General features: G+C 33.6%; 1 long non-coding RNA gene across 3 annotated transcripts; it reads left to right on the top strand.

Moving 5' to 3' along the window:
• Nucleotides 1-223: 223 nt before the first annotated feature.
• On the top strand, nucleotides 224-27009 carry LOC123329469. Of its 3 annotated transcripts, none has more exons than XR_006544933.1 (4): nucleotides 224-516; nucleotides 8531-8623; nucleotides 10171-10269; nucleotides 26876-27009. It is a non-coding gene; the product is annotated as an uncharacterized LOC123329469 (long non-coding RNA). The 3 variants fall into 3 exon arrangements; XR_006544932.1 differs by lacking the exon at nucleotides 26876-27009 and adding an exon at nucleotides 24067-24287 and having other exon boundaries at nucleotides 225-516; XR_006544931.2 differs by lacking the exon at nucleotides 26876-27009 and having other exon boundaries at nucleotides 235-516; nucleotides 10171-12105.
• Nucleotides 27010-27960: the final 951 nt, after the last annotated feature.

Raw genomic sequence — 27960 nt, 5'->3', positions numbered from 1 at the left:
CTATACATTAATGTTATTTTATAATACACTTACATTGTAGCAAAGGTCTTACAAATTATCTTGGGGAGTTGTCTGATGAAGACATTTAAGCTTTTCATTCAAATGTTTTATAAATTCAAGATTACTGACAAGCAGCTTGTATTTCTTCATACATACCTTTGTTTACTTGTGCAAATGTGAATACATGAATTTGTATTTGGACAAGAAGGATCTGTTTAAATCTTTCTCAAAGTTGCATTGCATAAAATTTAAACCAAAAACAAAAGAAAAAAAAAAACAGATTAGCTTGGTTTTTTAAAAGGCAATGGTCTTGTTTTATCTTTCAGCCCAAGAACTTGCCAGTCAAGATGAAAAACTTCTTCTAATGGAATCCAGCTTTAAGGCTACTCAAGAGCAGCTAACTGAGCAAATAGCAGAAACAGTTCGCCAAGAACAGAACAGTAGAAAACCCCAGGCAGAGCCGAAGACAGTGACAGAAGGGATTATTGCTTCTGAAGAAGAAAAAAATGATTACAAGTGAGTTGTTTTTCAGTTTTTCAGAAAGTTTTACTTTAGAAAGTGAAATCAAGTCAGTCCTTTTGACTTCAGTTGCTAAATGTTTAATTCTCTCTGCTTGCAAAAGGTTATGTGTAAATATTCTAGCTTGTTCAATATATTGTTCTTTCCAAAATAGATAAACTTTCAGTCTGCAACATTTCTTAACTGAAATGGCACATGTTGAAAACGGTAACTGTCTTATTCCAGATTCTGAATAATGATGTGGCAGTCAACTTTCTTGTTAACTATCAAGAAATGTTGAAGGTAGGATTCAAGGGAAAGAGTACACTGTGTTTCTGTAGCACCTATCTGCCAATGGCATTCTCATCTTTCTCCTTTCAGAGTCCAAAGGTTACATATGGCTCTTGTTGCTTTTCTTTTTTGTTAAAGTAGCAGCTCTAAGCAAGACACTATTAAATTGGGAGACATTGAGAGTGGAAAATTTTTGATCAGACCATTGAGGCATGTAAGAAACTATGAAGAAAAGTAATAAAGACTTACGTTGTTCTGAAACATTCATGAAAACTGTCCTTAGTGAAGCCTCTAGTATTTAATTTCTGTTTTTATTATCTAAATCTTTATGCAATTACTTTATATCTCTGCAATGTTTTCAGATTTTATCATTGGGAATTCAAATAAATATTAGTTTCTTTTTTATTTTGGTGTTCTGATAATTAAGTATTCTATCATCTTTGTTTTTTTTTTTTTTTTTTCTGTATTCATTCTCTTAGTCTGTTTTCAAAAAACAAATTGAAAGTAGCATAGCTCAGATGAACTTCTCTCAGTCTCTCTCTTTCTGTTTGTAAAGAATTGAACTTTACTTGCTGAACTTGCTTGAATCGAGTAATTGCAGTTAGATGAAGCATCCACACCTGAAGTTTTTCCCCCTGTCACTCATACCTTTGAACAAAGTCCTGCAGCCAGAAGTAAATTTGGCTTATTTTATTTGATCTTAACTGCTCTTTGGAAGTCAAATTCTAAACTTATACTCCTTAATGCATATCTTGATATACCTATCAAAAGGATTTCAAAATAATAAATATAGTAAACATTTCTTTCTTGATTTGTAGTGTATAGTGCACATAAAATATAAAAACACATTTTTTGAAATTTATTCATGAGCAATTTATTTATGTTTTAATTCAATGATTTAATATTACAAGGCAGTAAAACAATTATAAAATCTAGGATAACATTTTGTGTGCTTCCAAATAAAATCAAACCCTGTAATAAACCCTGTTTGCCATTCATGTACCTTTAATCAGATGCCAGGACACACACAACAACAACAAAAGACACATTTAACAAATATTAAAAGGTAGAAATTGGTACCAAGAATTAAAAGCATATAGGGCAAAGTTTCTTTGGGAATGCATATATTGTTATATGTTATTAACTATTGTTAATAGTTATGTACTATTGTTATAAATATTATGGTGTCTTAAAAAAGCAAAATTATATTAGGGGAATTATATGCCTAAGATATGTTTCTAAAATAAGAAATATATAAAAATGGTTGTGAACTCATATAAAACTAATGATAGTATTTGATGTTAGCATATTGCTATTAAAATAATGCCAACATTTTTTCTACAGTTAAATAGTACTATAAAGGCACATTATTCAGTATGCCCACAAAAATATAATTTTTGATCTGAAAACTGACATGCAGTGATCTGCTTTCAATCTTGAATTTTATAAGTAAATAAACTAGACAGTGATTCATCTAGTTAAAATATAATGAAAAATCAAACTTAAGTTCTATATGTTTGATCTATATTTATCTACTTTAATTTCTAATATAGATTCATCATGAAATTAAGTATGATATTCTCTCTTAATGTGAAACTGCTGGCAAGGTATACAGATATCATCTAAGAGAGTATTTAAAATTGTAACTGCATGATTTCAAATCTAACTATTTGAAATGGTTTTTAGCAATTAAATATCTTAAAAATCATAAAATTAGAAATATTAAGACATAAGAAAATGTTATTAAAGTTTAAAGGGATTGATAAATAATCATAATCAAAACAGTGTTTTCTTAGGAGGAACACATTTATCTTTCTTTTCAAATAGAGCCTCAACATAGATTGTCACAGGATATGAGTACATGTTAGATATATGTGTCTATATGTTTTCCAATGTACATGGAAAATACACTATTGTTTAAATGTCAAATAAAAATCAAAACCTTTTTGGCTTAGCAAACAAAATATTCTGTTTATTAGTTTTGATTTTTTTTTCCCACTCAATCGACAGGTGGCATGAATTGATCAAATTTACCAATTGATTTGGTTTGGGGCAGTGCCAGACACCATAGGGTTCGCCAGTCAGAAGAAAGAAAGACCATGTTAGGTGTCATAACGCATGAAAGTATTATAGTTAGTTCCCTTAACCTGTCATCCCTTTATCTGGAAAACTCTTTGAATTTTGACTAGCAGATACAGGAACAAAATGTGTGGAGGGTAAATTTAAGGTCTTGAGTAGCTTCTAGATTTTATAATCAATGTAGAATCTTTCTGCAGAGAGCAGATAATCTCACAGAACAAAACATTCTGGGATTTTTATTTAGAAAAACAGCAACTCATTTTTGAAATTATAATTTTTTATTTTAGAAAAAATTGAATACCTCAAACATGATTTTTTTAAATGTGTTGGGATAAGTCATAAAAACAACTAGAATGTGTATTTTAAGGGATCTGCTACAATTTGAAATATTTGTCAGTCAGGGTCCTATATGTATCTCTCTAACAGTGATAATGTATTCAAGTGACTGTATGATAAGTTATCCAAAAGGTATTTCTTTCATTCATTTATTTTGGGAAACATTCAGAGTTAACCAGGTTGCTATATCACCTACATCTATTATTAGAGTAAGTCATTTCTTAACTAAATGTGAAACAGTTAAAAAAGAAACATGCACAAAACTTTGCAATCAAAAGGAAGATGTTTTTAACATTAAAAGGTAGCCCGTAAGTTATTTTCCATAGAGCTGAAGTTTTAAAGAACACATAGGATTTAGATTTTATTTTTCCCCTTCTCTTTTTGAAATAAATGTAGAGAACACACACCATATACTCAGTATAAGACTGTTACACTTGAAAGATTTGTTCTGAATGTCCAGTGGGAACCTGGAAATCGTAATAATTTGTAGTATCGATTGAGTGAAGCTATGCAGCTGGGGCCTCCAGTGAATAGACAGGAATAGACATTTTATTGATTAACTTTTACAGTCATATTTTCAAGACTCCACTGCAACATAATTTTCACTTCCCAGCTTTGTGTTGCTGCATCATGAAACTTGGATTCTTCTCTCTTAACATTTACCCACTTGAGGAAAAAAGTATGAAGGTATGGACATGTCTTGCCAGGGCTGTGATCTACAGAGATGCAAAACTTTCTGGAAAAATGATTTATCTCAAGTGCTATTCCACTACAAACAGTAGAAAGGAAGTAACTGGTTGTAACAGTTTTTAGAAATACCATGATGACAACTATTTAGAATTAAAATTCTTATTTTCCTCATTCTTTTCGTATTCCGGAATCTTAATTTTCCTAGCCTAACTCCATACATGTAACTATTAAAATGAAATATCTTGTGATGGCTTTGTTTTCATTCACATGTACTTTACGTCTCATTTAATGTAAGCTGCAGAAAAAAAATTATTGTAATAATAGGCTAGAATTTAGTCTAAAATGAAAGCTGTTACATACTAAATCATTTTGGCCAATAATTCCAAAGTATGAATATGTGAGTATAGACCTATTGGACATATGTGCTATTTCTCTAGTCCTATGAGAGTTTTTAAAATTATTTGAGCAGAAAAAGATTGTATTTGCACGGGTGAAAATATTGCACATCTTCTGTATATAGTCATATATTTATTTACCTCAGGTTCTTTTCTGCTTGCATATTTGGCCTCTGAAATTGCAGATTTTATACTCTCATTTACATACATGGAAATATTTCACTGCAATTTTATGTAAGAGTTGATGACAGAGATATTTAGACATTAGATTGGATTTTAAAATGAGATTAAGAAAGATGACATCAATTTCTTTTTTAACTCATATCTGCATTTCTTTTATTTATGACTTTGAGAAATCTAATGTAAGTATAAATTGATCCAAAGATAAAATTCAGGAGCTTCATGTGACCACCCAGAGTCATGAAATATAACTAAATTAGACCAAAAATTTAGCACAAGCTTTAATAGTTATGCAAGATAATTCGTATTCCTTAATGTTTGTGTCTCACATAGTTAATTTTAGGAATTTTATCTTTATTAAAATTCATGAATTATTAATATGGGATTTTGGTTATGAAATTCATAATTTGAGTTGAGAGGCATTTTAAGGTTCTAATTTACTTCTATTTCAATCCAAAGAAATGAGTAAAATATCCTATCTTAATAGTGAGAGTGTGAAACAAAATTTTTTCTCATACTGAATATTCCTTTTTTTTATATTCAGCAAGCTTATAGCTTTTTTCCTATTGAATTTCAGAAATACAAATATTGAGAATTTGCTTTGATTTTTCTTACATGGAGTATTAATTTATCCTGTTAAAAGTCTTATAAACACTTTTATGTGCAAAATATATATATATAGACTGTGCTGGTTGAAGTTTCACAGTTATCACAATTAATATAGCACATTAATGTGTGTCTAGATTTTTCAGTTACTCATATATATATACATATACAAAGCTGTGTTTTTTCTTCTAATAGAATAGATCTTCATTTATAATGCAATGATATTTGAATAAAATATCTATGGCTAATTCTTTCCTACTTCACATTGAAAGAATGGACAGAATAACATATAAAGAATACAAGTTATTTTATAATATACATGGATCTTGAAAGACTCTTACCTCTGTAATCAACTAGGTGTTTTAAAATTATTTACCAAAATAAGGAATGCAATTAAGATGGATCTAGTAATAAACATAAAATACGAAAAGTCTGAATTGAGATTGATTTCAGCATAATCCTGTAGAGGAATCCCCACTTATTGATCAATTTTAAAGCCCATGAATAGCACTTAGAAAGATAAAGTAAGCAAGGTCAGATAATCAAAGCATTTAAATAGTAAAAACAGCAACTGCCACTGTAGACTGCTAAAATAAATCCATAATACAAATTGCTTTAGCAAAAAGTGGATGAGCAGCTGATCTTCCTATTGAACTCTGATACTGTTCAGTGACCACACTGGGAAAAGGATTGGGAGAAATGCCTTAAAGATCAATATTGAGTGAGATGTAGCAGGGATTCATTTTGAACATGAAAGCATTACAGGTGTGAGAGTATAGTCATCTTCAGGAGAGATGCCATCAAGAGGAGATTGTTTAATACAGTTAAAAAATGCCATCTATGCCTGATGTTCCCAAACCACACTCACAGAAATGCTCTCTTAACTGTTTCAAGACATTGAATGAAGTTTAAAACAGCTCTCAACTTGAAAGTGGAGTAGGTTGACTTTATACTAAAATAGTGGTACAACTACTTACCAAAGACAGTTAATATATCTTTATAAATAGAGTCTATGTAAACTTGTGTCACTAATACATATTTGAGATATCAAATAATTATATGATAGTGGTCTCCAGTCTTGTACAAAAGTATATAAATTAATCATAGAATAAGGTAAGGAAGAAATATTTTTTGGAATTTTGTGAAAATGTATTATTGTTGTGAGTTCCTTTTGAAACTTGCTGCAATTTGGGCAGTCTTATTTTTCATGAGTTTTTAAATTCTATTGGCTAATTATATTCTTGACTGTAGAGAACAATTGGAATTTCCAGTATATAGATCTATGAGTGACAGAATTAAGTTTAACAAACTTAACTACTCTTATTGGAGAAGGAAATGGCAACCCACTCCAGTATTCTTGCCTGGAGAACCCCAGGGACGGGGGAGCCTGGTGGGCTGCCATCTATGGGGTTGCACAGAATTGGACATGACTGAAGCGACTTAGCAGCAGCAGCAACTACTCTTCTTATACAATTTGAATTTAGCTTCTACACTTAATGAGACATCGTCATGGCTATAATGAAGTTTCATGGGAAACTAAATGCACTAGCATAAATACACGCAGGGTTACTGCATTTTGGAATAAAGTGGTTCTTCAATAAGGCAATTGAATTGCTTCTTACCTTTTCTTCAGGTTCCCATAGGTGTCATTCTTATGTCATTATCTGTTTTCATAGCTTCTGAATTCATCCACATGCTCATTACATGAATGGTACTGTGTCTTGATACGTTAAGTACACCAATAGGGTTTTCTGTACAGATATGTCTGTGGAATATCATTACAGTCTCCTAATAATCTGACTCTAGTATTTAGAGCCTTATAATATTATTGACTGGTGATTTTACTTCATTTGCAAAAACATTTCAATACTGAACTTCTCAAGTAAATAATATAAAACATTGAATTATTTTAATGTCTTTTCATCTGGAATAGAGAAGAAAGAATCTAAATGATGCGTGGTTACAGACAGAATTTCAACATCAAAATGATTAGCATTTACACACTACTGAATATAAAATAATCAAGAATGACCTACTGTATAGCACAGAGAACTCTATTCAATATTCTATAATAACCTATATGGGGAAAAAATCTGAAAAAGAAAGGACATAAGTATATGTATAACTGAATGACATTGTTGTACACCTGAAACTAATAGAACATTTTAAGTCAACTATACTCCAATATAAAGTAAAAATTAAATTAAAAAACTAAAGATAAATTCTAATGTGAGTCAGAAGTATAAATAAATACTGTGATCAAATGTGGGAAAAAATAAGAAAAATGAAATATACAAATCAGGCTGAGGCTTAAAAGTTGCATAACTTAGGCTTAGTTTTTCCCATTCCTTTCTTGCCATAATGAATGGTTATTTACAACTATTGTAGTCTCCATGTTTGCTGTATGAATTGCTGATAGCAGCAATTTTAATGGTAAAACTGTGGAACAATATTCATAGTTGTCAGAAAAAGGTCATTCTATTTGCATTCATTAGGAACCTGGAGGACTGTAGTGTGTGTTTCCTTTGGGATGTTGCAACTATTGATTTATATATAGCTGTAGGAAAAATTAATTAGGATTATATTTCACTTATTACTGCAGGCTGTGTAATAAGAAAGAAAACCATTTTTTGGTTAGAAAGTTGAACTGAAAATCCTAACTGGAATCATTGTTTCTTAAATCACAACTACTTTATCATGAGATTTTTCTTTTATAATCTGGTTAAAGGCTGAGTGCATTTATGGAAATTTAATTAGCACATTGAAAAATGAGTGTTTTAGTATATATCCTATAACAATAATTATAATTCAAATTAAGCCAAAGAGACATTTTTTCCTTGTTAATTGAAACTTTCCTTTCTTTAAGCAAAATCCATGTATACTTGTCTGAGTTTGCAAGCACTGAGACGTTATTGACAAAAGAAGTAAATCAAAAACCAGAGACCAAGATCAGGTGAATTCTCAAGGTTAAGAAACAGATTCCAAAATTGAAAGCTTTAGAAGTATAACAAAGGAGAAAGAAGTCTTCTTAATTTTTACATTTTCAGTCTAAACCTGCTTATAATTAAGTTCTCTTGTGGATTTAATGCATCAAATAAATATGATGTATTTATATTTGAGAATATGTTACATTGATAATATCCTGTTAGTGTGATAGTATCAGATTTCAGATTATTTGGAAAATATATGTGTCTCCTTTCTGTGAACACCCTGCATACTCCAAGTGAAAAAAAATTGAATTCAGTTCTCCACATTGTTTATACGTGACACATGTTTGAGATTAATCAAATTGTAGTCACTTCTAATTAACAGCAGAGAATAATTTCAAAATGGGACAAAACCAGATGACAAAAAATAGTTTGTGTGTGTTTAAGACATACTTTATGAATGGAAACACATGCTCGTTGTGATGTTTCTAACTTGAAATTTTTATTAACTGAGCTATCATCTTTTAGGTGCATCGCATTTTTAGAGAAACCCACTGCCTGGCCTCTGGTGGACACTTAGGCATAGAATCAGCATTTGGGGAAAAGCCAAATCAAAGAGAGGTAACTTGATGCCCCTATAAAAGCTAAAACTAAAGTACAGTATCAAAATCCTTTCATATTATTGGAAGTTCTGGGTTTTACAAAAGGGGCAGAGGTCAAAAGCAAAACAGTACAAATACAGGCTTCTTCTCTCTATTGTACGGATTAGATGTTGTTTAAAATTAATGACTAGGATTCAAAACACACTACTTCCTTCTCTAAAACTTTTAACATAGTTTTTCTTAGCTATGATCATAGGGATCTGCTCCTTAATTCCTTAATGTACCTAGTAGAATGTAAATTGATAAACATTTTGTGCCTCACTTCTTCACTTCAAATATTTGGGACCCCTTTGAGAGAAAGTACTTATCTTGAGTAATATGGAACTTTGTTTTTCAAGGGTAATAAGTAATATTTTCCACCATGACACATTTTGTATTCTGTTACAAAAATTATATGAGGTAATTATACTGAGATTCATTGCAGGTCTTTGGCTTTTGTAGTGAATCTAACATTTCCAGTTTGTTTTCAAGCTAATGCTATGTTGGACTAATAAGGAGGTAACTAACTAAGAATTTTATAAAATCAAGGAGGTCTAGGGAAAAATTTTTGAATTACTTTCTTAACTAAAACAAAATGACCAGAACTGTATTTCTTAGGAAAATTTATTGATCAAACTATATATTGGCCCACAGTTTATTGAAAAGCTAATGTTTTAAAGGCACTGTTTCTTTGGGTTGTGAGGAACACAAAAAACAGCTAAGGTAGGGTTTTTTACCCTGAAGGGGTGTGCTGCAGTCCATGGGTCTCAAAGAGTTGAACACGACTGACTGAATAACACACACACACACACACATTCATAAGCTAACGAGGAGAAGACTCTTGAGAATCCCTTGGACTGCAAGGAGATCCAACCAGTCCATTCTGAAGGAGATCAGCCCTGGGATTTCTTTGGAAGGAATGATGCTAAAGCTGAAACTCCAGTACTTAGGCCACCTCATGCGAAGAGTTGACTCATTGGAAAAGACTCTGGTGCTGGGAGGGATTGGGGGCAGGAGGAGAAGGGGACGACAGAGGATGAGATGGCTGGATGGCATCACTGACTCGATGGACGTGAGTCTGAGTGAACTCCGGGAGTTGATGATGGACAGGGTGGCCTGGCGTGCTGCGATTCATGGGGTCGCAATGAGTCGGACACTACTGAGCGACTGAACTGAACTGACTGACATGATAAAAAACATTCACAAACCTAGGTAATGTGTGATTTGTCCTTTAAATTGAAAAGAAAATTATCATAGTATTGAAATAATTGCCTCAGAAGGGGTAATTAATTAAAGAGGCAATAATTGGCAACTATCTTTTCAAATTGTGTAAATATTTGATGGGATGTTTTGTTGTTGTTTAGTCACTCAGTCATGTCCAATTCTTTGCGACTCCATAGACTGCAGCCCACCAGGCTTCTCTGTCCATGAGATATCTCAACCAAGAATACTGGAATGGGTCGCCATTTCCTTCTCCAGGGGATCTTCCTCACCTGGGGATTGAATCTGTGTCTCTTGCATTGGCAGGTGAATTCTTTACCGCTGAACTGGATGAGATGTTTACATGGACAAAAAGATTGAGAAGCAAAAACACAATGAGAAAGCGTATTTTTGGCCTAGAAAATGGTAAGTGATTTTATTTTATAGAGAATAGTTGGATGTATAGAAAGGCAGATTGAAACCACATTGTAGATAGTCTCTATGCCCCTTCTGGGAATTTATAATTTGCTTAGAAGTAATGGGGAGATTTTCAAGAGTTATAATAGTCAAGGGCATATAATCGCACTAATGTTAGAGAAGCAATGGGCTGAATCTCTCATCATTTTCTCTTAATATTTCAACTAGGTAATTCCTATTCATCCTTAAATATTGGTATCTAGGTCACCTCCTCCCTATGACTGCCTCTTCACTCATTCCAAACTGAATTATGTTAAATATTTCACATTCTCTATGGGACCTAATGCATACACTACTATAGTAAGCCTCTCCCTTATTTTACCTATTATTGTAATGGTAAGACCCATTTATCCCAATGGCTAGCTCTGTGTTCATTGCTACCTTCCTGGACCATGATAGGCACTGCACTCTTTTAACTAATTTTTGGTAAACTAGTACTTAATGAAAGGAATGAACTTAGCTATGTGCCTGGTTCAATATATCATCCATCTCCTAGTAAAATGTTCAGAATTGCTGTCCTGACTTCTAGCATGTACTGCAAATACCAAAAGAAGACTTGATTTTTTATCTAAGGGTAGTAACAATATTAGCCCTTGGCTGAGATACGGTCAGACAATTTATTCAAGTTTGAGAGAAATGGATTTGAAAATGGAAGCTTTATTGACATAGATGAGAGTTGGTAAATTGCAACAAATTGACACAGAAATGTATAGTGAGCAAGAGGTACCTGCATTATCGCTTTAAATATTTGGTGATGCTATGGTCTATATGTGTGTGTTCCCTCAAATTCTCAAGTTTAAATACTAATTCAAAGAGTGGTGGTATTAATAAGTGAGGTCTTTGGGTGATTGTGTTATAGGGGTACAACCTTCATGAATAGAATTAGTGTTCTTATAAAAGAGCCCTGAGAAAGGTCCCTTGCCCCTTCTATCCTGTGAAGACATAAGAAAAAGGCAGTCATGTGTGAAGCGAGAAACAGGCTTTCACAAAGCATAAAATCTGCCAGTGACTCCATCTCTGATTTCCTAGCCTCTAGAACTCTGAGAAATAAATTTCTGCCCTTTATAATCCATTGAGTTTATAGTGTTTGTTATAATAGCTCAAAGTCACTAAGACAGGTGGGGAGAAAGAAAAGAAAAGAGAGAAAAAGTAGAGTAGCTGATTAAAAGGGGTGAGGAAGGACTAAGTCCTCATGCAACATCGACTTGAATTTGACGATAGACGAAAGATAAAGAAAACATGGACAAGGAAGATACAAGACTGAAAGTGAGTCACTGATGGGGCAAGTATTCAGAACATAGAGCAGACATTTACAACGTGTAAAGATAGACACTTACAAGGATATGTTTTACATCTGAGAGAAGATATGAGTGAATGATGGGTACAGATGTCAGGAAATGAGAGTAGCTTTTGAAATAAAGTCATCTGACAGAATGAATATAGCAGGGGTTTAGAGGACTGTACACAGGACTGTCAAAAATGACTCAAACCATTGAGAATTGAGTGGAAAATGAGAAGGCAGCATATACTAATGTGTATGTGCTGAAGGTAAATTAGACTCATAAGATATTGAGGGGCAAGGATTAACTGAGCTAAAGTGAATTTGAAAATACCAAATTAGCTTATTCAACAATTATTTCCTTAGATCCAGCTTTGCCTCTAACACTGATCTTATGTTTAAGCAGTGAACAAAATAACTAAATCCTTGCCCTCAGAAAGGCTACATTCTAGAAGGGAGTCAGATAACAAAAAAAGAAAAAAAAATGTTCAATAAAATTATACAATGGGGACTGTATCTTTCTTGGGTTATATAAATACCTCTTTTTTGATCTTTTTAAACTCTTATTGAAATACAGTTGTGTTAGTTTCTGGTGCACAGCAAAGTGATTCAGTTATATATATATATATATTTTATAAATAAATATGTGTATATATACACTTTTTAAGATTCTTTTCCATATAGGTTATTACATAATATAGAGTATAGTTCCCTGCACTATACAATAGGTCCTTATGTATAATTTTCTTTGTTATATTAAAAAAGACTTTGTTATTAGGCATGTGAAAGTGCTTGAATGGCATAGCATCCTCCAGTTCTGGGAATATTTTTTCCTCAGAAATCCATCTCTTTGGATTTTATGATTTGCATTCCTTATGAAGACTAGAAAAGAGAATATTTTAATATTTCTTTATAATAAAAGCCATGAAAACTTTATGACAATGATTGACATACCATTACAATACATACTCAAATCACATTTTCACTTTTATTTGGAAACATCTTGTATTTTTTTATTCTCTTTTAATTTTGATGCAACTCTAAAATCTAAATTTTTCTTCTTTTCTCCATCCTCTTTACTGTTGATCTCATGGATTCACTTACAGAGATGAATCTAAAGTGTAAGAACCTGTGGACTATAGCACAGAAGTATTAAGGATTCTCTCTCCCCTGTGCTTCTTCTGCTCCCAGTAAAGTTATTTTAATTTTCATGTTGGAATTATTCTATTTTTATCATTTTTGGCATTGAATCTCTACTCTCCTGGAAGCCTGAGCTGTCTTCTCCATCAGTTCAGTTCAGTTGCTCAGCCATGTCTGACTCTTTGCAACCCCACAAATAGCAGCATGCCAGGCCTCCCTGTCCATCACCAACTCCTGGAGTTTGCTCAAACTCATGTCCATTGAGTCAGTGATGCCATCCAGCGATCTCATCCTCTGTTGTCCCCTTCTCCTCCTGCCCCCAATCCCTCCCAGCATCAGAGTCTTTTCCAATGAGTCAACTCTTTGCATGAGGTGGCCAAAGTACTGAAGTTTCAGCTTTAGCATCATTCCTTCCAAAGAACACCCAGGACTGATCTCTTTTAAAATGGACTGGTTGGATCTCCAGGCAGTCTTACTTTGCCAACAAAGGTCCATCTAGTCAAGGCTATGGTTTTTACAGTGGTCATGTATGGATGTGAGAGTTGGACTGTGAAGAAAGCTGAGTGCCAAAGAATTGATGCTTTTGAACTGTGGTTTTGGAGAAGACTCTTGAGAGTCCCTTGGACCACAAGGAGATCCAACCAATCTTCTCCATAGTCCATACATAAAACACTTGATCAAAGATGGATTCAAACTAGTGGTGACTGCTCTTTGTCTGGATTATTTTTGATTTGGATTAAGACAACAGATAAACCAAGGCTTACTAGATATCTCAAGAGAGCACAGAGAATCTATTCATTAACCAAATAATTTAATGTCAAAGAATGACAAATGATAAATATAGAACTTAGAAAGGGTTTAGACTTTCCTGTCACAGTCAACAGCAAATGTTTCTATGACATTGTTCCTAACCTATCTAATTGAGCCGTGCTTTCAGTTGCCAATATACCTATTGCTTGTGCTTTCCATGAAGCTCAATGGTAAAGAATCTGCCTGTTAATGCAGGAGACACTGGAGATGCAACTTCAATCCCTGAGTCAGAAGATCCCCTGGCATAGGAAATGGCAATTCACTCTAGTATTCTTGCCTAGGCAATCCCATGAACAGAGGAGCCTGTTGGGTTGTGGTCTATTGGGTCACAAAGAGTCAGACACAACTGAATGACTAATACCTTGGAAATGGAGTTCCATGTATACTTGGTAAACAGAGCTAAGACTCTAGGATACTTTGAGAAAAATTCTGAATATTCACCCTCTTGCTGCCAAGTCGCTTCAGTCGTGTCCGACTCTGTGCGACCCCATGGACTGCAGCCTACCAGGCTTCTCTGTCCATGGGATTCTCCAGGCAAGAACACTGGATTGGGTTGCCATTTCCTTCTCCAATGCATAAAAGTGGAAAGTGAAAGTGAAGTCAGTCAGTCATGTCTGACTCTTAGTGACCCCATGGACTGCAGCCCACCAGGCTCCTCCATCCATGGGATTTTCCGGGCAACAGTACTGGAGTGGGGTGCCATTGCCTTCTCCCATTCACCCTCCAGTGAATTTTAAATTTCTTAAGGTGTAAAATGACATTCACAAATATATTCTCAAAATATAAAATATATATTGATGCATTTGTTTATTAAGTCCAAGAAAAGATTTGGAAAGATGAAATTAAAGCTCTTTTTTTTTTTTCTCCAATCAAAATAAATGACAAACAACACAACAAAAAGAACAAAGTGCATAGATTGTAGGAAGTGTCTAGCTATGAAAATCACTACATTTGTGCATCTGACTTCAATAAACTAATACTTGGCCTAAAATCCAGTATGTCTGATGCTGCAGTTTTACTTGAGACAAGACACCTGGGGCAAACTTGAAATATTGAAATGGGAAGGAAAAAATAAGGGAGATTCACCCTGTCCCACTACGCTGAAAAAACCTGACACATTTGAGGTTGCAATGGGACCACAAACTGTTTGCGGAAAGGATTGTAAAGGATTGTGTCCACTGACAAAATGGACCAAAGGTGAATTTTAAAGGCCAAAAAATGCTGTCAAATCATCAGCTGTTGGTATTTTTGAGAAACAAGTAGGCAGGGCTTTATTTATTTATTTATTTATTTTGAAGTCCAGGTAGTGCTGTGCTGTCATTATGACTTAACAAGGCTGAGTTTGTTTGCTTTTGTAAAAGACTTTTCAGGAAAATTTGCTCTTATTTTCAAGTTACGCACTTGAATAAATATACATTGCTTTGCTTAGATTTATATTCCTCCTAACAAATTATTCAGGCTTTCTGGTCTAATGTCTTATTGTAAACAACATTTTTTTTTTCTTTTAAACAAAAAGGAATTTGTGAAACCTTGCCCCTGCCTTCATAGGAATGAACTGATTATTAGGACCCCTCCCCTGCTCTCTCACCTTCAAGATGCTTTGTGCTCAGTGAGCACAGAAGTTAGCTTCTGTAACAAGTGAAGATACTTTAGGAGAGTACTACTTTCTATGGAATAGCTTTCATTTTTTTTCCCCTGATGAATCTGGAAGTCTCACTCTACTTTAATAAAAATTATTAATTTATTTATGACTGATCTGGGTCTTATTGCTGCCTATGGGCTTTTCCTAGTCGTGATAAGCAGGGGTTACTCTTCCTTGTCATGCACAGGCTTCTCATTGTGGTGGCTTCTCTTGTTGTGGAGCAGGGCTCTACAGCGAGGGCTCAGTAGTTGCGGCACACACATTTTTTTGCTCCGCATCATGTGGGATCTTCCCGGATGAAGGATCAAATCTGCTTTGGCAGGGGGATTCTTAACCACTGTACCACTAGAGAAGTCCTCTTCCCCACTTTTAAAAATTTTGTGGACGTATAGTTGATTTGCAATGCTGTGTTAGTTTCGGGTGCACAGCAAAGTGAATCATATACAAAGTTATACATATACATATATCGACTCTATTTTAGATTCTTAGGAGTATTATGCAGAGTCGCCTATAACTCTACTTTTAAATTCAGCTGTGTGCTTAGACAAGCAAAGGTACCACAGTGCCATGCCTGTGGTTAAAGAGAACTTATACTAGTATTTAGGAAATATATAGGCACAAAAAGAAGAAAAGAACAAGATTGAAAAAATAAAAGAAACATGTCAACTTGAACTTGCAGTGTATTTTAGCCTCATCTATATACTGGAATTTTAATTTATATTATCTCAGTAGAAAATTAATACATATATCAAGCATGAAGGTTTGCAGGATATTCCATCCCTTTTTTTTTTTAATTATGGAGAAATAATAAAGAGAACTAGAGAAGGAAATGGCAACCTACTCCAGTAATCTTGTCTGAAAAATTCTGTGGACAGAAGGATCCTGGTAGGCTACAGTTCGTGGGCCTGCAAAGAATCGGACATGACTGAGAGACTGAACACACACACAAAGGCATAGACAAAGTCTGTGAGCTACTCCCTGTCTTATGGTGGATCTGAGACCAGAACACTGATTTTCTGACAAATGTCAATAATCTTCTAATTTGGAGCTCCATTAAATGAAATCTGACCATTATAAAAATGTCTTTACCAAAGGACTCTATCTCCTCCTTATATGGCTTAGACTGAGTCTGAGAGTTGAAATTCAGTAGATAAGCAGTAAGAATGTGAAGTACAAAATAATTCTTAGCCTTAGGTGAATATTTCAAATATGATATTCTGCACTTGGGGTTAAAGTAAATTTTTGCTTAGGCAAGAAATAAATTCCACTTAGGTAAAATGTAGTGTATTATTTTCCTTCTTATAATTAATAAATGACCTTGAGGAATCAAAATCACCCAGTAGTATAAAAACACTTATTAATGGCGATACATTTATCCAAAGACATATTTGTTTTATTCTGAAATGAAACTTCTTCAGGTAAGTTGTGTCACATAGTCAATCTCCATCCCCTTCCCCACCTTTAAAAATAATAAGTCATTAAAATTACACAGTAATGCTCAAAGCTGAACCTGACTGGGCTAAAGAGAAATGTTGCTTGACACTAGAGAAAGTTTGAGATGTCTTGCCTCAAGTGTTTTTAGCTGGGTTTGACTGTTGCAGATAAAGGAACAGAGCCCTCAATTGCTCACAGAGGAAGTTGACATAAGGTAAACAAATACATTCATTTCAATAGTAATACAGGAGTGATTCTTCAAAGATTTTTACTGGAAATAATTGTAAGCAACGTGTATGGTTAATGCCACACAAAATTCAGCTTGGTTTATAAAAAATATTTCACAGAAATAAAACCAACATTGTAAAGTAATTATCCTTCAATTAAAAATAAATTTTATAAAATTAAAAAAAATATTTTAAAGTGTTGAATGAATTATTTTTTTTCTTTAAAAACAATAGAGTGAGACCTCCAAGACTAGAGCAGCATCTCATAATGGATAATAGAGTTCAGATACACCTGAATTTGAATCCTTTTAAGCTATAACCAGTTTGAACCAATTAATTAATTAATTAATTTATTTATTTTGGCCATGTTCCACAGCACATCTGAGATCTTAGTTTTCCAACTGAAACTGCATCCCCTGCAGTGGAAACTCAGAGTCTTAACCACTGGACCACCAGGGAAGTTCCTCAATTACTTTACTTTTAGGATTCAGTATTTTCAGCTTTAACTTGGAGATAATAATATATTTTCCTCATAGGGATGTTACAGGAAAATAGACAATTTTATAGGGGGCATGCACTGTGCTTGACATAGTCATGATTCTCAATTACTGGTAGACATTATCAAACTAGAAATAAAGGTTCTTTTTCATAAGATACAACATGTTATACATTTTCTAACAGCAAAACTCCACCATTAACCTCTGCATGGAGCCATGATGGATACAAGATTAAACAGATTAATGTATTTAGAGGATATTGCCCTTACTTAAATGGATATAAAGTAGCCTTTGGCAACCCCTAAATAAGGGTTTTTTGGTTATTGACTAGTATCAGCTCTCAAGAAAACAAAGGTTTTTCCTCCACAACTCAGCAGCATCATATTTGCAATATTATTAACCTCATTAGAAAAAAGAAAAATCTGGTTCTCTTAGAATTGTCTAGAACTATTCTCTTTAAACTTGCAGTCTCCTAAATTTAGTATTTTGTTAACTATTTTAGATATAGTTTTAACATAGCCCCTGTAAAGAAGAAAGAGATTGATTAATTTGCTGCTGACAAGAGTTCACATTCTTTTTGTTTTTCTCAGAGAATGCATCTGCTTCCTATTCGGAACATGGTTCCACTTTTACAACATAATTGCGCTACCCTACACTGCTGTACTATTTTCTGAGTCTGAGCCTACGTTTTAGGCCAATCATCGCAGAGTCCAGGAAGTGTAGACTTGGAAACTGAAGGTTTCACAGATACATAGTACTGGATATATATGCATATATATATATATATATATATATATATATACACACACACAGATACATAGCACTGGATATATACATATGGCAGCATAGCTGCTTCATATTGTGTAAGCATGTGGTTATATGTTTTAGACTTGTCCTCACAATTTCCTGAGATAGGTCAAGATTATTGTCTCCATATGATGTGTGATATTTGTCATCTAATAATAAGTGGTTGAATAATTTAAGCACTTACTTTGGCTTTAAACTTAATTTGCTCCTTTCACTGGATCTTGGGCTAAATAGTTAGAATATTTTGTCCAGATGTATAAACAGAGATTTTGAACAATTTAGGCTTCAACTTATGGCTCTATTAAGTTTAACTACTAAAATATCACTATGAGTAGTAATTAAATTAACATCCATGAAACACTATAGTCAATGAGATACAAGTTAGCACAAATTTTTCAGATGCAGAAGCTAAATACAAAGTATTTAGCTTTTCTCCAGGTTAAAATTATGAATTAAAGTTTTGTTGCAAGGTCATTTTATTCTGTAAAAAATCATCACAGTGATACCAAGTTTAGCAATGTTGTTGTTGTTTAGTCCTTAAGTCATGTCAGACTATAATCCTCTAGGCTCCTCTGTCTGTGGAATTTCTCAGGCAAGAACACTGAAGTGGGTTGCCATTTTCTTCTCCAGGGGATCTTCCTGACTCACGAATTGAACCCATATCTCCTGCATTGGCAGGTGGATTCTTTACCACTGAGCCACTAAGGAAGCCCAATTTAACAATACTCCATCATACATTGGAATTAGGAGGTTTTGAGAGATTAAACTTTTGGAAGAATCTGTATATTTGAGCTTGATGCACATGGTTGAAGTTTTGATCTTCTGTTTCTTCTCTCTAGACACCAAATCTTTAATTAGCAATTTGCCTAATTGCTTCTTCTGCTTAGCACAAGAAAACCTTTCTGCAACGTTTAGTAGGATAGACAAATCCTCCTTCCCAACCAAATCATCAACCAAAAGATTACAGAAAGCAAAACTGTTCAAGCTCATCTTGTCAAGTTCTCTCTTGTCAAATTTGATCTAATTTATTATAATTCTAGATTCATTGATAATATACTAAACATGCAGGCACTAAACATTTATTAAAATAAGTTGCTAACATGTTCTATCAGAATGTTACTGGAAACTTTCATACATCAGAAATACAGTCTCAATGTGATTATTTTACAAGTGAGCAGAAGCATTCGGAGAAATGATTTAACTCTGTTGAGGTCACTTAACTGATAAGCTGCAGGTTAGAATTTTAAATCTAGGACCTCTAATGTCAAGGCCAACACTTTATTCAGTTATACTATACTTGACTCATAACACTATAAGATTTAATAGGATTTTGGAAAAAATGTATTTTCGTCATTAGTCTTGGTTTTCTCCCTGTTCAGTGGTTGAAAACAATGATCCAATTAATAGTAAGCTCATCTAAGGGCAGGGACCAGGTCTTCTGCCCCTCTGTATATTCTCAGCATCTAGCACAGTGTTCTGCATGAGTTGGACATCCAGTAAGTGTTGACTCAGACAGACAGAAATCATTCCTTAAACCAAATATATGCCATACCTCAGATTGTTGTCCCCACAGGACATGTCTAAGTTTCCCAGAAATAGAAATACTCATTCAATCTATTGCAAGGTTTCCTGCTTCTGTCTTATTTTAATGTGTTAGGTTTCTTTTTTTCTTTTCACTATCACACGAGGAAATTTTTTGGCAAAATATATTGGATTTCCTCTAAGAAAAAATAAGATTAGCCATAAAAATATTCCTATGATCATGATACAATATCATACTTCTTTCTTTATATTTGGAGATTAAGACAATATTAATAAAGCTACAGTAAAACTTGTTACAGTGTGCTAATAAAACATGTTTGTTCTTTGTGCTATACTATTTTATATAGTGTGGTTTTCTGTGTATTGCAGTATACAAAATGGAAAATTAGAAAACTAAAATTCACAATAACTTTTACAAAGAAAACTCTCGGGCAATAATTGACAAGGTAATCTTTACTTTTACAAAACATATTCATGATATGAATCCTCTATAATATTATTTTCAGTTCAGTTCTGTTCAGGTCAGTCCCTCAGTTGTGTCCGACTCTTTGTGATCCCATGGACTGCAGCACACCAGGCTTCCCTGTCCATCACCAACTCCTGGAGCCTACTCAAACTCATGTCCATCACCTCGGTGATGCCATCCAACCTTTCATCCTCTGTCGTCCCCTTCTCCTCCTGCCTTCAATCTTTTCCAGAAACAGCGTCTTTTCCGATGAATCAGTTCTTCACATCAGGTGGCCAAAGTATTAGAGTTTCATGTTCAATATCAATCTTTCCAATGAATATTCAGGACTGATTTCCTTTAGGATGGACTGGTTGGATCTCCTTGCTGTCCAAGGGACTCTCAAGAGTCTTCTCCAACACCACAGTTCAAAACCATCAATTCTTTGGTGCTCAGCTTTCTTTATAGTCCAACTGCTAGGTGCAGATGAATTCCATGTTTTTGAGCAACAGTGAAAAATCTTACTGGTGGTGTGTGGAGACTGATTTTTTTCCTGTAAATTCAGAGAAATCATATATATTCTTAAAAGCAGCTCAATCGCAATATTTTCCTCTCATAGATGTTACTGATATAAGTTCTGTTGTATCTGTTTATCTGCATATATATATATATATATATATATAGTGAAGTTGCTCAGTCATGTCTGACTCTTTGCAATCCCGTGGACTGTAGCCTACCAGGCTTCTCCATCCTGGGATTCTCCAGGCAAGAATACTGGAGTGGGTTGCCATTTCCTTCTCAGGGGATCTTCCTGACCCAGGGATCAAACCCAGATCTCCCACATTGGAGGCAGACGCTTTAACCTCTGAGCCACCAGAGCTAATTTTATATATATATATATATATATATATATATACACACACACATACAATACATGTATATATATATGTATATATATATACATGTATTCATATATATGTATATGCAGTGTTGATGACATCCATGAAAGAAACTATAATACACAATTCAAATAAAGAACAAAAACATATACATGAGTAACAGATAGGCTCTTAAAATAGCATTCTTCATGGTTATGTAGGGTGTTTTGTTTATATTATGTTTCCTTATATAAATAGTGCACTCTATTTTTAAGAAACCAGACATAATAGTCACCATTCACTTAGAACCACAAATATTTCTGAATCTGTTACTTTCCTCATAGGTCTCTTTTCATTCATACTATGGTTTTGGACTGTAATGTTCAAATACATATATTTATATTTATGTGGTATCAAAATAAATTATTATATGTGTAATATTCCATTATTCGTTCACTCATTTTGTTACTGAGCAAATATCTATTGATATGGCAGTGTGCCAGTTACCTTTTAAAATCCTTGAGAATTATGACAGGAAATCAAGCAGACAAAACAATTCCTTTCCTGATGAGTGTGTGTGAAAGTCACTCAATCGTGTCCAACTCTTTGTGATCCCATGGACTGTAGCCTGCTAGCCTCTTCTGTTCAAAGAATTCTCCAGGCAGAAATATACTGGAGTGGGTTTCCATTCCATTCTCCAGGGGATCTTCCTGACCCAGTGATCGAACCCAGGTCTCTTGCATTGCAGGCAGATTCTTTACCATCTGAGCCTCCAGGGAAGCCTATATCAAACGGAAGAGACAGACACAAAAGAAAATGATCAATTTTCACTTGTGGTTTGTTTTTCAAAGGAAAAACACATTTGTGATAAAAGCATATATAAAAATAGTTTAAATCTTAACCATAGAGTCTTTTTAAATTAAAAGAAAAATTAATAATGGTTTGGTTTGCAAGCCAAGAATTGTGTGACTTTCAGTAGTATTTTGTGCACTGCTAGAGCACACATTTCTTTTGTGTGGGGTTTGTTCGAGATTTTTTGTTTCACATCCTGACAAAATTTTAGATATTAAAAAATAAACTGCATAATATCACAGTTTAGAAATTACAAAAATGACTTTTCAATCCTTCCCTTTCTTTCCATAGAAAAGGAAAGGTGAACCTTTTGATTCATATCTGCTTTTTGATAGGGTGAGCAAATTCATTAAAAAAATCAAAATAAACATATAAATACTTAAAATGATCAATTTTACCATATATTAAATTAGAAAAACTTCAGAATTCTGAATTTTAAATTATTGTTAATGTCATTAATTAAATGTAAACACACCCTGTGGAAGTTCTACTGGAGAATATTTCTGTGTTCCCATATTTTATATACATGGAATGTAATGGGAGCTTTGTGGTATATTTGCAATTAGTATGTAAACAATAAAAAAAAGTCTGTGTAAAAATTGTGCTGCTTATTGAACATTGAAAAGTGTTAATAAATTTTAAATATCACAATAATTATAATTGGCCAACTGCAACATACCTGACTTTACAATGAGACTTTACATGATAGGGTTAATAGATATTTGCCAATATTTTCTTTTATAATATTTGCCTATAAATTATAGAGTTCATGATATTTAATTCATCTGTGTTTTTTAAGCATCCATCTCCTGCTCTGACTGTAATTTATGTGAATATAAAATTCATGTCTGTTGTCCACCCAGTGCACAGCACTTGGGAGTTGGTATACAATCAATTACTATCTGGTAAATAAATAAATGAGCAGATACATGAGCAAAATGAAATGTGGGCTAACACAGTAATAATGACTATCTTTTATCAGTGAATTTCAAAATCAGGTACCATTTATTGCATAAATATTATACTCCAGGTTTTGAGCTTAGCTTGAAATGATCATGTATATGCCATTGAAAGTATACAAATTTAAAATTTTGATCTCTTCATGGAGGATTATAAATCATTATTAAATGTCCTTTTTTTATCTATATTCTGCCTTTTTCTAAGTTTTCTTTTTCTGAAATGACTCTAAATGTTCTGTTTACTAGTGTTTGATGTTTTTTTCCATCTTGTCACTCACTCAATTTGTACCTTTATAATTAACATGTCTTTTATAAGCATTAAATTCTTGGGTTTTACTTAATCTATTATGACAATGTTTGACTTTTATTTGGAGCATTTAATCCATTTACCAATGATCATTTATATCAGTCATTCGACTATTTGTTTTATGTTTTTCCCATCTACTTTACTCTATTTCTTATCTTGCTCCTTGCCTTCATTTGTGTAACACAAGATAATATAACATTTTTGCTTTCCTCTACTAACATGTTCATTACCTAATTCTTTCTTATTACTTTAATGTTTATCCGAAATATTAAAACATGCATTTGCAACTCATGGAGCTTTTGAAATATCGTTTTTATTGCTTTACCAAAAATTCTTTAACTTTGCTAACTTCCATTTTGTGTTTTGCGTTACTGAGAACAGGGTTCTTTGTTTGTTTGGTTTTGCTTTTTGTTTTCTCATATATTTGAAATTCTAGGAGGTAGTATGATTATTGTTTTGTGTAGTTAATGTTTATGATGCCTCACAGACTGTAGTATTTTCCTTAGGGAACATTGTTGTTTGGCCCAAAGAATTTCTTTTGCTATTTCTTTTAAAAAAAGAACTACTGGTAATTTCTCTTAGCTGTGATTTACCTGAACACTTTATTTTGCCCTAATTTTAAAACTACTTTCTCTGGATATATAATACTATGTTGGTAGTTGTTTGATTCAATACTTAAAATAGATCTTTTTTTTTTTTTTTTAAGCTTCCATCGTTTTTAGTGAGAGGTCAAATCTCTGTCTTATTATTTCTCATTTTTCTTTGACCTTATTTCTTATTTTGTCTTTATTTTTCATAATTTGACTTTGGTAGATATGATGTTCTTTGTATTTATCTTGCTTATCTATGGGTATATACCTTTTCTCAGTATTGAAAAATCTTAGATCAACTTTTCAAATACTGATTTTGTTCATTCTTCTTCCTCAGTTTCTGAGACATCATCAACATGCAAGCTAGAATAATTGACTGAATCATTTATAGGTATTATGTTCCCTTCTGTACTTTTTATTTTTTCTCTTTATTTTCAGTTTGCATATTTTTATTGACCCACCTTCAAATCTATCAATCCTGACTTCTGTTTTACTCTAATTGCTCTTAAACACATATATTGAGGTTTCAAATTTCTTAGTCTGATTTTAAGTTTTAGGATTATTTTATAGATTCCTCTAATTTGATGAAAATTTCCATTAAAACATTTTTTTTTCTGTCTCATTACAGCTATTTTTGAATATATGAATTATTATTTTAAAATCCTTTCAGATAACCCCAATAACTTCATCTCTTATTATGTCTTTTAGTCTTTGGTCATTTGGTCTCATCTTTTTTTTTGTCATTTGTATTGAATGATAAGACTTGCAAATGACTTGCAATTTTCACTTAATGGCATATATTTTATGCATTTATTTATTTTTAAAGAGTGTGCTGCTGCTGCTGCTAAGTCGCTTCAGTCGTGTCCGACTCTGTGCGACCCCATAGACGGCAGCCCACCAGGCTCCCCCGTCCCTGGGATTCTCCAGGCAAGAACACTGGAGTGGGTTGCCATTTCCTTCTCCAATGCATGAAAGTGAAAAGTGAAAGGGAAGTCGCTCAGTCGTGTCCGACTCTTCGCGACCCCATGGTCTGCAGCCCACCAGGCTCCTCCGTCAATGGGATTTTCCAGGCAAGAGTACTGGAGTGGGGTGCCATTGCCTTCTCCATTAAAGAGTGTAGCTCCCAGTAATATTAACTTCCTCCTGAGAGAAGACATCTTTTCCTCTAGAAGGCAGATACACGTGGGAGCTATCAGCTTAATCAAATCCAAGATTGCCTTGATTCAAAACTGGACCATGCTCTAGGAATGGTACCTTTTGTTTGCCTCATTTTTGAGGCATAAATCTCCAGGGAATTCAGTTGAATGCCTATTATTTTCACCAAAGCCCCTCTACCAGTGTGACTTGAACTTTAAAGCTCCATTCTCAGCATTTTGAGAATGTTACAAAACCTGCTCTGCTTTTCAAGGGTTTTTGGCTTAGACTTTAACCTACCATTCCCCACAGGTTCAGCATTTGGGCAACTGTTTTGATGGTAAATCAAACTATTAACTTTAAACTCTTCAGGCATTGAGGCATTTTTTTTTTTAATTCTAAAAATGCCAAAAGCTTTGCTAGTTTCTCTATCTCCACCCACAGCACTCAACTTGGGTTCTTGCTTCCTTGCCTACAGAGAAAATGACTGCTGTTTCAACTGCTAGTTAACTAACCTTTCCACAATTTATTCCCAAAACAAAATGAAACAACAACAAAAAAAATGGATAAAGGTAGCAGCTTTATGAGTTGATGAGTTGATTTCTATGTCTTTGCAATTTCAAAATTTGTAACAGTAAATACTAACATGTTTCAGGATATTGCAATTCAGATTAGTGTCTCCTCTAAACAGTCATTAATAAAAGATGAAAAGATGTTGATGGAAAAATATAGCTCTTATTAAGCTGCATAATATAAATATAAATATCAGAAACTATTAATTAAATTTATTTCTTGGATTTTATTGTCATTGAATAGATGAGGTGACAAACTTTTAAATATTCATGAAAACGTAAGTGTAAAAATTGAAATTGTTTTTAATAAGGCATTTTATCAGGCTTATGATGGCATATCTTACATGATTTGAACAGTATTGGTTTATCACTGTTTATATTTAGGAAGTATGTAAAAAATCTTTTTATGTACAAATTATCATTTACAGTTTTATTTTAATAGTGAGGAATTTTAATGAAGAATAAAAACTCTTATCAATAGAATAATTTCTTTATAGTCTTCTTGATTTTTTTTAAATTACGGAAAAATTAAAAAAATATTTGTAAGCCACATTATGGACATAATTTAGAAAAAGTGAAAGTCACTCAGTTGTGTCCAGTTCTTTGAGACCCCATGGACTGTAGCCCCACCAGGCTCCTCTGGGCATGGAATTCTCCAACCAAGAGTACTGGAGTAGGTTGTCATTTCTTTCTCCAGGGGATCTTCCCAACCCAAGGAATGAACCCAGGTCTCCCATGGGAATGCATTTGAGTCAGTTCTAATGAGGTGGATGAACCTAGAACCTATTATACAAAGTGAAGTGAATCAGAAAGAAAAAGATAAATACTGTATTCTAACACATACATATGGAATCTAGAAAAATGGTACTGAAACATTTATTTACAGGGCAGCAATGGAGAAACAGACATAGAGAATAGACTTATGGACATGTGGAGAGGGGAGGAGAGGGTGAGATGGAAGGGACTAGGGAGGAGAGGGTTAGATGGACTTTTAGGAAGTCATGTGCTAATGCTGTGATTGAAGAGTATATGAAGATTATGGAAACACAAAGTTATGCCAATATCTTTCTTTAATTTAGGTGAATAGAGAATTATATGACATTGGTTTCTATTTATTTTCTTTTGGTTGTAATCACTACATAAGTGTAAACTATACCAGCAGTGAATTTAAAAGTACTTTAAGGTAAAACTAATGGCTTTTTCTTAATTTAAAAATATAGGTGCAATGATTAGTATGCCAAGATTATTTAGGAGAAAACATGGGAATTAAACTAAATATCTCATGCTTTTATTTTTTAATTAATTTTTTATTGAAGGATAATTGCCTTATAGAATTTTGTTGTTTTCTGTCAAATGTCAACATGAATCAGCCATAGGTATATATATATCACCTCCCTTTTGAACCTCCCTCTCATCTCCCTCCCCATCCCACCCCTCTAGGTTTATACAGAGGCCCTGTTTGAACTTCTGGAGCCATATAGCAAATTCCCATTGGCTATCTATTTTACATATGGTAAAATATGTAAAGGTAAGCTTCCATGTTACTCTTCCCATACATCTCACCCTCTCCTCCCCTCTCCACATGTCCATAAGTCTATTCTTTGTGTCTGTTTCTCCATTGCTGCCATGTAAATAAATGTTTCAGTACCATTTTTCTAGATTCCATATATATGTGTTAGAATACAGTATTTATCTTTCTCTTTCTGATTCACTTCACTCTGTATAATAGGTTCTAGGTTCATCCACCTCATTAGAACTGACTCAAATGCATTCCTTTTAATGGCTGAGTAATATTTCATTGTGTATGTATATCACAGCTTCTTTATCCATTCATCTGTCAGTGGACATCTAGGTTGCTTCTATGTACTAACTATCATAAACAGTGCTGCAATAAACAATGGGATACATGTGTCTCTTTCAATTTTGGTTTCCTCAGGGTATATGCCTAGGAGTGGGATTGCTGGGTCATATGGTGGCTTTATCCCTAGTTTTTTAAGGAATCTCCATACTCTCTTCCATAGTGTCTGTATCAATTTACATTCCCATCAACAGTGCAAGAGTGTTCCCTTTTCTTCACACCCTTTCCAGCATTTATTGTTTGTAGATTTTTTGATGAGAGCCATTCTGACTGGTATGAGATGATATCTCATTGTAGTTTTGATTTGTATTTCTCTAATAATGAGCAATGTTGAGCATATTTTCATGTTTGTTAGCCATCTGTATGTCTTCTTTGGAGAAATGTCTGTTTAGGTTTTTTTCCCACTTTCTGTTTGGGTTTTTATTTTTCTGGCTTTGAGTTGTTTGAGCTGCTTGTATATTTTGGAAATCAATCCTTTGTCGGTTGTTTCATTTGCTATTATTTTCTCCCATTCTGAGGGTTGTCTTTTCACGTTGCTTAGAGCTTCCTTTGTTGTGCAAAAGCTTTTAACTTTAATCACGTCCCACTTGTTTACATTCGTTTTTATTTCTGTAACCCTAGGAGGTGGGTCGTAGAGGCTCTTGCTTTGATTTATGTTATCGAGTGT

This window comes from Bubalus bubalis, chromosome 15 (assembly GCF_019923935.1).
Source record: "Bubalus bubalis isolate 160015118507 breed Murrah chromosome 15, NDDB_SH_1, whole genome shotgun sequence".
Lineage (NCBI taxonomy): Eukaryota > Metazoa > Chordata > Mammalia > Artiodactyla > Bovidae > Bubalus > Bubalus bubalis.
Note: the sequence above shows the minus strand (reverse complement) of the source record. Positions and strands in the feature narration are given on the sequence as shown.